The sequence below is a fragment of the Microtus pennsylvanicus genome, chromosome X (genome assembly GCF_037038515.1).
Source record: "Microtus pennsylvanicus isolate mMicPen1 chromosome X, mMicPen1.hap1, whole genome shotgun sequence".
Classification (NCBI taxonomy): Eukaryota; Metazoa; Chordata; class Mammalia; order Rodentia; family Cricetidae; genus Microtus; species Microtus pennsylvanicus.
The window spans coordinates 61149365-61158105 of record NC_134601.1 but is presented as its reverse complement, the minus strand read 5'-3'; the positions used below and the strand labels follow the sequence as shown (position 1 = coordinate 61158105).

The following is an 8741-nucleotide window of genomic DNA, read 5'->3' as shown; positions in this document are numbered from 1 at the left end:
GTTTTTGTTACTGAATTCTTTATATTTTCATATTAAACCAATGTCAGATTAGTCTTTTGCAAATATTTTCTAATTCTGTTGATTGTGCATATTTGATGCAATTCATATAAAAGTAGTAATGTGTATAGAAATGGGAGACAACCCCAAAATTTATATGGTACTTCAGAAGATCTCCAGATAGCCACAGAAATCTTAAGCAAAGAAAACGAAGCTGGAGCTATCTAATTGTGTAGCTTCAGAATACACTTACAGCTAAGATAACTCAAGCAACATGAAACCAACCTAAAAAAGAGCCATATGAAACAATGGAATAGAACAGAGAACCCAGAAATAAATGTGTGTATTTGCAAATGTTTGCCTGATTTGACATAGATTCCAAGAACATATAATGAGGAAATGAATTCTTCTATAAAATTGTGTTGTGAAACTTAGAAATGCATATGAAGACCTTTCTCTCTCACTATACCAAGAAGCATGGTAAATACAGAAGTGAGAGACAAGAAACCATCGTCTCAGAGGAAAACATGGGAAATGCTTCATGACATTGGTCTAGGTAAACATTCTTGACATCGAATTCATTTCTTGGTGTAGCAAAATAAAGGGGAGAACTTACTTCCTTTGACTAAATCACACTGATGCTTGATTCAAATAAGAATCAGCTGCTCATTTTCGCTAAACGTTGTGGATTTCTAAGCAAATTACTTAAATTTTCTGGGTCTCAATTTCTTCATTTTAGCTATAAATAACAATACCAACTATATAGTTCTATCTCATGGTTTTAAATGAAAAGTGACCTAATCCATACATGCTGTATTACTTACTATTAGCCTAGGATCACCTCATTATCTGGCCTCAAGGTCCTAATCTATCTCAAAAAGAAGCAACAATGATGAAGGTAATAGTTCCCAGAATAAAATGCAATGCACACACCATATAGATTTTGTTCTGTTCTTGACATTTGGTTTTCTTACCTTATTTCTTCTCCTTCTCCCTTATTTGAAGACCTACTTGTGTTCTGATGACCACCTCTGATCTTCATGATACTGGGCTAGTCACAGAAGTTTATCGAGCCTTGTTTTTCCCATTCTGAGGCAGGACTGACTTGTCCTTAGAAGGATCATTAGGAGGTTTCCATGGGATCATGTGTATGAGCGTGTAGAGTATAAAGTTGTAAAGTGCTAGAACAATTTGGGGTGTTCTTATTACATGGTCATGTAGAGTGAGATTTTAAAGAGAACAGAAGTCTCTGGAGCTGCAGTGATTTCTTTTGCAGCTCAGATTGATGTGTCATTTTTAGTTGGTTCACGAGCCATACTTCCAGCTGTCATCCATCAACACTTTGGCCACAGCCTGTTCTTGGCTGCCTGGCTGGCTGGAATTAGTTATCCCTTCTAATGCTGCCTTGTTTTCTCCAGACAAAATCCCTTCTTCCCAAGGACAAAAACTCACTCACTGAATTTTCTACTGGTAAACTCTTTCTCCTGAATCTGCTTGATTGGTGTCCATTTTTCTGTCTTGGGGATGCTGAACTATGAATAAAATTCATAAACTCAATTCATAAACTCTGTTAAAACATACTGGGTATTGACTCTGTACCAGTTCTGATGGCTAAGTCGGGAGGATATAAAGCAATAAATAATGAAACTCCAGCACTCAAAGGCTGTGCAGTTAAGTAGGGGAAAGGCATGTAAATCAATGCATTTATTTTAAGTAGTAAGTGAAACAATATGAATGTTTGCATGCCACAGTGACAACAGATTTAAGAAAATACTTTCTACAGGAGCTGTTGTTTGAGTTTTAAATGATAATCTATGTTTTGACAGACGAGAAAGGCACGGATATTTCATGCAGAGGATGGAGTTTATCAAAATATATGCCATGAAGCAAAACAGTATTTAGCAATTATATTATGATATTATAAGGAATTCCTGGATGGTTATTTTTGAAAAACAAAATGCAAGGTAGATCCCCAAATTCATAGTATTCACACTAAGGGGCCCACACAGAAAAGACCCAACATGTATAAGCATTTAAAAGTTGACAGACATAATAAGTGTGCAGCAATGATTATCAGGCTGCAGCAGTCATCAGAAATAGCTGGGAATCTTCAAAATATGATGTTCAAGGCATGAAACTCTTACAGAACTGACCAACATTAAAAAACATTTTAGTGTATTAAAAGCTGTTCTCTGGTGTTTCTAAGGCACATCCAAGGTTAAGACAATGAATATAACATTTCTAAGAGACCATTTGAATGATAGTATGGATGGTCCCCAAGACTTCCTGGAAGGGTAAGGCCAGAGGTGAACAGACCAATGAGAGATAAGGAGCCATTGCAATAACCCAGGTGAGATAAGACCTAAAATGTGTTTAAATGGATAAAATGTCCCATCTTCCAAGAACATTGTTAGCTACATATAAACAGAAATTGCACACAATAACTTTTCAGGATTGTGTATCTGGCTTTGGTAGTTACTTACTAAATACCATCTATTAAATTGGTAATAACTAAATATTAACTCCTTGCTCCACTCAGGTAATTATTGCTAATCCTATTTTCTTGTCATTTTCTGGACTCCCCTGAGATTTAGTACACTTTTAATTATAACTAATTCCAGTAAGCAGAATTTGAAGCAAAACTATGTACAACATACATACATATGTGTGTATGTATGAAAGATCTCAAGTCTCATATGTGATAAATTTTAATGGAGAGTGACCAAGATGGACAGGTTTATTTTATTCTTGTATATGTGCAAAATTTACACCATTAACTGTTTCAAATATCATTGAATTATATATATTTAAATGGTTAAAAGTATAAATTTCAAGTTATATATATTTTCCCATAACAAATAATTAGGGGGAAATGTATAGATTGTGTGGATGAAGATACAGACAAATGACTAATGGAGTCTATGACTTAAGCCAGGCATGAGAGTAAGACACACATGGGAATGGAAAAGATTTATAATTTATAAATTTATAATTTTTAATAATTGAATGTATAAAATTTATTAAAAGAGTTGTGAGTTCAGGGAATATCAACATGTTGCAATGTGAGATACTAATTCACAATTCCATCATCCTGCTTTGAGAGTCAGCGCACCAACTGCACACACAGAGGACGGCTTGTTATGACAGCAGTTGTTGTGGAAATGCCCTGAACCATTTCAGTTGCTCATGGCTTGATGTGAGACAAGAGAACAACATGGTTGCTAATAGAGCCCTATAACTTGAGATATGAGGAGCAGATATGAAGGTCCCAAACAGCCAAGGTTTGAATCTAGCAGATATTTGTACCTGTTGGGCCATACTTGAAGTATTGTGCTCTTGAAGAGAACATGCATGAGAGAAATGACATAGAGAAAAATTAAAAAAAAACATAACTGCATCTGAGAAATGTATTGGAGAGTTTGTGTCTAATCAATTGTTTGCATATGAAGGCTAGCCAGAAGGGATGGATCAAGAAAGCACATAAATAATCTCTGCCAGGTGTGCAGAAACCAAGAAATTAAGAAATGAAGACTGAGCGAGCATGACATAGTATTCTCAAGATCTAGACCCAACGGGTTAACATTGAAGAGTCTCAAAAGCCTGACCAGCAGCTGTGAAGCAAACCCACTGCAGCTGCTGTGCAGTTTGGCCCCACAGCCCTCTGCCTGCTCTCTCTGCCACTGTCTGCCAAAACTAGGAGAGGGTTCAAGAAGCTAGAGAAGACATAAAAAGGATGTGTGTGTTTCCTTCACAATCCACAGGCAAAAGTTATAATTCTTCCTATACCCAGTTCACAGATAAGGAAACCAAGACTCCAAATTGACTAAATGTCACACAGCTAATGAATGGAAGAAGTGAATCTCACTCATTTGCTTATATAATGTTTATTAAAAGAATTAAGCTAAAATAGTATTAATCTGTAGTCCTGACCCTCTTGATGCTCATTGATATCTTCAAAACAATAAGATAAAGGTTAAAATACATATTTTTGCATCATGCTATATATTTACATACTGAGGGACTACTACTTGAGTGGTGCTAAAGGTTAGGACACATGAAAGGAAGGATGATGAAAGTATCTGGAAAATTTGTAAATGGAGACTGTACTTTGGTTTCCTGGACACCCAGACTCAAATAATCACACCAAACTATATTAATTACAAAACTGTTTGGCCAACATCTCAGGTGTATCCCTAGCTAGCTCTTACATCTTAAATTAACCCATTTCTATTAATCTGTGTATTGCAAAAAAACAAAACAAAAACCTGTGACTTACCGGTAAAGTTCTTGTGTCTTTCTCCTTTGGCAGCTACATGTCATCCTTTTGACTCGGCCTACTCTCTCTATATATCTCTTTTCATATTTCTTGCCTGGCTTTACCATGCTAAGCCATTGGATAAAACAGCTTTATTCATAAAACAAAAAAGCAGCACAAATACAGGACATCCCACATCAAAAATTGATTTGGGTTCAGATTGTGAGGCCCTGAAAATGATATGCAAAATTTGGTGGGCTTTGTATTCTGTAGAGCAAAGAATTATAAATGTTACTAAAACAGAGGGGCTACGTGGTCAAATCCATTTAAATAGATAACTCTAAGAATTGGTGGAGGGTGAACTAGAAAGAGAGTTGATGAAATTTGGCTATAGTACATATGGCAAAGGTGAAATCCAGAAAAAAAAACTAAGGCAGAAGTGGTAAAGATATAAAAGAATCAGGAAAAAGAGATGTGAGCTCTTTTTAGAGGGTTGAATCGTGCCAGAGTCAACATAGAGGCTAAACATGAGGAACTAATTGAGGATACTCGACATTAACCAGTTAATAAAAATAAAGATTGAGGAAGAAGGCCAAACTGAAGGTAGGTGACATTTGCCTTGGGATGATCTTCAGATGACAGTCTGGTAAATACTTAAATATAGAACTAGGACTGGAGAGAAAAATTTGGGTTAAATTGGGTTTTGAGGGGCTGACAGATTTTTCAAGTTGATTGAAAGCAAAAGAAAAGACAGAATCTGTTTTAGAAAGAAAAGAAGGGAAGGGAAGAGAGGGGAAATGAGAGTAAGGGAGAGTGATCAAGGGAAGAGGAATGAGAAAAAAAGTAATGAAGTGACGGGAGTCATAGACAATGTATAGAAACAGGGGGCATAACAAATATAATTCTAAATTAAACTGATACAGAAGCAAGTTAATTAAATAATTCCAACAGTTAAAGTTTGAATAAAAGGTTGTAAAGGACTGTGAAATGGCGAGAAAAGTAGGAAATGTAGCTGTGAGTGCCAAGTGAGAAGAAATTTTTGAAGGAATACTGAAAAAAGAAAGGACAATGGAATCTGGTAAAAGCCCTCAGTTTTGTTAGTCGTGGTAGCAACATAATGAAACTCTCCGTGTTTAGAGGGAAGGAGAGTAGGGGTGCCAAGAGAGGGAGCATCAGTAAAAGAAGCTTGCTGTGAAGAACATTTTGACATGTAACTTAAAAGTAGAAAAGCATTTAGTGCTGAAAAGAAGGCAAAAAAAAGTGCAAAGGAATCAGTCAATGCTACTCATTGAATTTGTCACTAATGTGTTCATGTGATAAAAGCTTGGTTTCCAGGGTGAAAATATCAGAATTGGTGGGATTGGACCAGCAAGATTGCTCAGAGAGGAAAGGCACTTGCCATCAAGCCCAATGGTCTGATTTAATCCTTGGAACTCACAGGGCAGAAGGAGAAAAATGATCCTCACAAGTTGGTTCTCTGACCTTTATATGCACTGTGGAATATCCCCAACATATATATATATATATATATATATATATATATATATATATATATATATATATATATATGAATATAGACAGACACACACACATGCACACACAGACGTAATTAAAAAAATACGATTAGTAGTAATTTTCCAAGGTTGTGACTAGAAGGAGATCAAGAAATTGCTCTGTCCCCATACCCTGGCTACCAGTTTGGTCAGACAATCTCCACCTCTCACCCTTGTTCCTGTCATTGCCCTACCATATGTTTTATGTAATTCAACCAAGGGACCTCCATCAGATGTACACCATGCTATTTGGACTTTCAGCCTATAAGTTTAATAAACTTGTTTCTGTCATATGTCTCTAGTCTTAACCAATTTGTTGTAGTAACAGAAAAATGGACTAACAGACAACATGAGGACACTGAGGCTGAAGCTGACTCAAATAGAGTGGTTAAGAAAAACTCACATATGTAGGACAGACCCCCTGTGACATGATTCTGTCCCAGTGTCCCAGTCTGATCATAAAGAAATTGCGTTATCTGTTAGCATCATGTTCTTCGTTCCTCCTACCAGACACTACTTCACAGCACTTACCTTGGGGAGAAATAACAGAGTTAAAATGGTGGATGTTTTTCACTCCTCTTGACTTAATCTTCATCTTTCACATAGAGACAATGCAGTTCCTACTGACTGAAATTCCCAAAGCAGATTTATAAATATGATCAATGTCGGGGCTAAAATAATTTGCAAAGGACTGTGATAGGAGAGGCTCTGGTGTCCAGCTATAAAATTGGAACTCGATTCTATAAAAGTGAGGAGTCAATCAGAATATGTTGAGAAGAAAATGACAGAGAACTACACAGTGGAGTTAGAAATCTGCAATAAAGGGTTGGTTTTGAGGGCCCTAGTCCTTTGAGTTTAGATTATTACATAAAAGCTGCAAGGAGATTGTGTCCTAGTTGTAACTGCTTTTTGTGCTCTGCACTAATGTAGACATTATAGCAACAAAGAAAAGCAAGAATAGAGGATGGTTTCTCAATAAAATCTTGGACTCTGCACCCTTCTCTTTGTTTCACTCAGTTTCACTATTATTTCTCCTAATTTGTTGGCAAGTCTCTCCAAATAAAAATTTAAAATGATATAAAAATGTAAATAATGATTGATTTTTTAGCTTTAAGTTATTACTGACAGAGATATTAGAACCAGGATTGAACGTTACAAACATAAGACATTAGTCTTACGCTTGCTATGAAGAGACACCATGACCACAGCAACACCTATAAAAGAATACATTTAATTGAGTCTGTATTACGATTCAGAGGTTTAGTCCATTATTGTCATGGTGAGAAACATGATGGGGCAGACATGGTTCTGAAGAGTAGCTGAGTGTTCTGCATCTAGATCCACAGGCAGCAGGAAGTGACAGAGACACACTATCCAAGCTTGAGCTTCTGAAACCTCGAAGCCCATCTCTTAGTGATGTACTTCCTTCAACAAAGCCACACCTACTCCAACAAGGCCACACCTCCTACTAGTGCCACTCCCTATGAGTCTATGAGGACCATTTTTATTCAAACCAACACAATAACTCAAATTAGATTCCTGATCAGATCTCAGCTGTGGGATAATGGTCTTGTACTTTGTAAAGATTTGTCACTTGTATTTTAATAAGATGCTGAGTAGCTAGGCAGGAAGTATAGGTGGGACAATCAAGCAGGAAAAAGAGGTATGGATAAGAGAACAGAAGAATTCTGGAAATAGGAAGACTCAGTATGCAGCAATCACCCAGCCACAGAGAAAGCAAGATGAGAACACCACACTAATAAAGGTACTAAGTCATGTGGCTAACATAGACAAGAATAATGGGCTAATTTAAGATGTAAGAATTAATTAATAAGTAGACTGAGCTAATAGGCCAAGCAGTTTATAATTAATGTAGACCTCTGTGTGTTTCTTTGGGACTAAACGGCTATGGGACCAGGAAGGACAGAAACCTTGGTCAACAAATGGTGCGAACGTGGACAATTAAGTTCACTTAAAACCTGATAGAGTTTGAGAAGGAATTCTAGACACAAAAAGAACAGAGTTAAGCATGGCTTCTTGGTAGTATTCTCTCAGGTTGGCTGTTTGTTACAGGCAAGCACATCTCATTTAAGAGAGATTTCCTGACTCAGCTTTAGCTGCAAAACCTTGGAGCTCTTTTAAGAGGCCCTGCCATGAAACTCTTTTTTTGGTGTTTTAACAGTTTATTTTGAAGGTCTTTTTAAAAACAAAGTAAAAGACCATCTGAGAAAAAAATTGCACAGATGATACTCATTAAATAAGTATGGTGATTAAATCAGACAGAGGATATGTCTTCTGCAACTCCAGAAGTGAGTTCTGTGGTCGGGAAGGTTCCAGAGTGGGGAAGGGAATCAGAGCAATTAAAGCTGCCTCGTAATCATGTAAATCTACAGTAGCAACCAAATGTTTCTTTTCTTCCCAAGTAATCAATTTCGGTCTTCAAACTGTACCTTATTTTTTAAAAGATAAGATACTAAAAACTCAGTGGGATTTGGTGGTCTTTCCTTTGCATGCACAGCAAGACCTTGTAATAACATAAGCACAACTGCTGATCCAAGTAGGCACTAGTTGGCAAAGACTGTAGATCCACCTTCTGTTTTGATGATTTTTCTGCATCAATCTTCTCATTTTCGACTATCCTCTCAATGCTGTCCGTAAGACCGTACTCGGAGTTTTCTGCAACCTGTGTCTGTCTCTCCAGCATCTACTCTGACTCCATGGCGGACCCTGCAAACAGCAATCAACTGGATACCAGTCCACACCAATGCTGTTGGTTTCCTAAGTCCCAAGAAACTTAAATGGTGTTGATGAATAGCTGACCACATGCTTTCTGATGGTGTCAGGGACCTTGAAACTCTATGGAGTTATGGCAATAAACCTGGCTCTGGCCAGTACCTTTGCCATGAAGTAGACTCTCAGAAATCTAAAGAATGGGG

General features: G+C 37.0%; 1 pseudogene; it reads right to left on the bottom strand.

The window, feature by feature from the left end:
* Positions 1-8115: 8115 nt before the first annotated feature.
* On the bottom strand, positions 8116-8524 carry LOC142841380 (protein dpy-30 homolog pseudogene; annotated as a pseudogene).
* Between the last annotated feature and the right edge of the window lie 217 nt (positions 8525-8741).